The 1,381-nt window shown below is 35.1% G+C and overlaps 1 protein-coding gene and 1 long non-coding RNA gene across 2 annotated transcripts in view; one reads left to right on the forward strand and one right to left on the reverse strand.

Moving 5' to 3' along the window:
• LOC108362244 (uncharacterized) overlaps window positions 1-288 on the forward strand; it is a 24,453-nt gene extending 24,165 nt beyond the window's left edge. Inside the window, exon 3 of the long non-coding RNA XR_001847442.1 lies at window positions 68-288. This is a non-coding gene — a long non-coding RNA (uncharacterized LOC108362244). The remainder of the gene's footprint in view (window positions 1-67) is intronic.
• LOC108362243 (glycoprotein-N-acetylgalactosamine 3-beta-galactosyltransferase 1-like) overlaps window positions 1-1,381 on the reverse strand; it is a 66,932-nt gene that overhangs the window by 19,268 nt on the left and 46,283 nt on the right. The gene's annotated exons all lie outside the window — the stretch shown is intronic.

Consider the following 1,381-nt stretch of genomic DNA (forward strand, 5'->3'; position numbering starts at 1 on the left):
ATGGGAAATAAATTTTCAAAACTTTATAATGAAAAGGCTATTCAGGCGGATGTAGGGACTGCGGTAGTAATAGATGGCAAGCAAGTTCACAAAAATAATATAAAATGAACATTTACTTGCAGGGTTGTCCTTGTGCCGTTAGTGGCAGCGAGAATCGTGGATTACTCAACAGCTCTATTTATTCCGATACCATCAGGCGAAACCGCAATTTTATCAGAATTTCATTTATTTGAAACACACTATAAACTTTACAGTCATAGAAGAAGGATTTGTGGACAACATAAATATAATAGCGAAGAAATTAGGAATCGTTTAAAAATGAAACAGGAAAAGGACTTAAGTTACCATAATAGAGAAACAAAACCAAGAGAATTTAAACCAGGTGAAATGGTCTATGTAAAAAGTAATAGGAGAATGGGAAATAAATTTTCAAAACTTTATAATGAAAAGGCTATTCAGGCGGATCTAGGGACTGCGGTAGGAATAGATGGCAAGCAAGTTCACAAAAATAATATAAAATGAACATTTACTTGCAGGGTTGTCCTTGTGCCGTTAGTGGCAGCGAGAATCGTGGATTACTCAACAGCTCTATTTATTCCGATACCATCAGGCGAAACCGCAATTTTACAGAATTTCATTTATTTGAAACACACTATAAACTTTACAGTCATAGAAGAAGGATTTGTGGACAACATAAATATAATAGCGGCTCTTAAAAATGAAAAACAACAAGTAGGAAAATCTAAGTTCGGGCTCAGCCGAACATTAAATACCCGGCGCAAATATTAAATATATGTTTTTTCACCTTTCCGAAAGCTACCGCTACATGGTAAAGCGGGGTGTATCCATTTTGAGTAAATTAGCGTCCTTAAATTTCGAAATATTGAAGTTTCAAGCATTTCTGAAATTCACTGTTATATGAAAAGCGGTCGTAATTTTAGTTCGATTACAATAATTTTCAACGTTTTGCTTCTATGTGGCAAGCACAATAACCACACCGAGTTTGGTACAAATTGGTAGAACGGTTACCGAGATACATATATGTGATCACAAGTGGGCGGTGCTACGCCCATTTTTCAAAATTTTATCACAAACGCATTTCTTGGTAAAGAATTGTTGCAAGCATCAATTTTGAATAAATTAGCTTCAATAATTACTGATTTATTTTTCGTATTTCTCTAAATTACCGTTATATGGGATGTGGGCGTGGTAATGTCGGATTTTAAAAATTTTCGGCCATTTCGTATGTTATACCAAGGTTAACAACTGTGCCAAGTTTGGAAGAAATTGGTGCAGCGGTTACCAAGATATACACATGTAACCATAAGTGGGCGTGGCTACGCCCATTTTCCAAAAATTTATAATATTCTTATTTTTCGTC

This window comes from Rhagoletis zephyria, unplaced genomic scaffold (assembly GCF_001687245.7).
Source record: "Rhagoletis zephyria isolate East Lansing unplaced genomic scaffold, Rhagoletis_zephyria_1.1 Rzeph_scaffold_00968, whole genome shotgun sequence".
Classification (NCBI taxonomy): Eukaryota; Metazoa; Arthropoda; class Insecta; order Diptera; family Tephritidae; genus Rhagoletis; species Rhagoletis zephyria.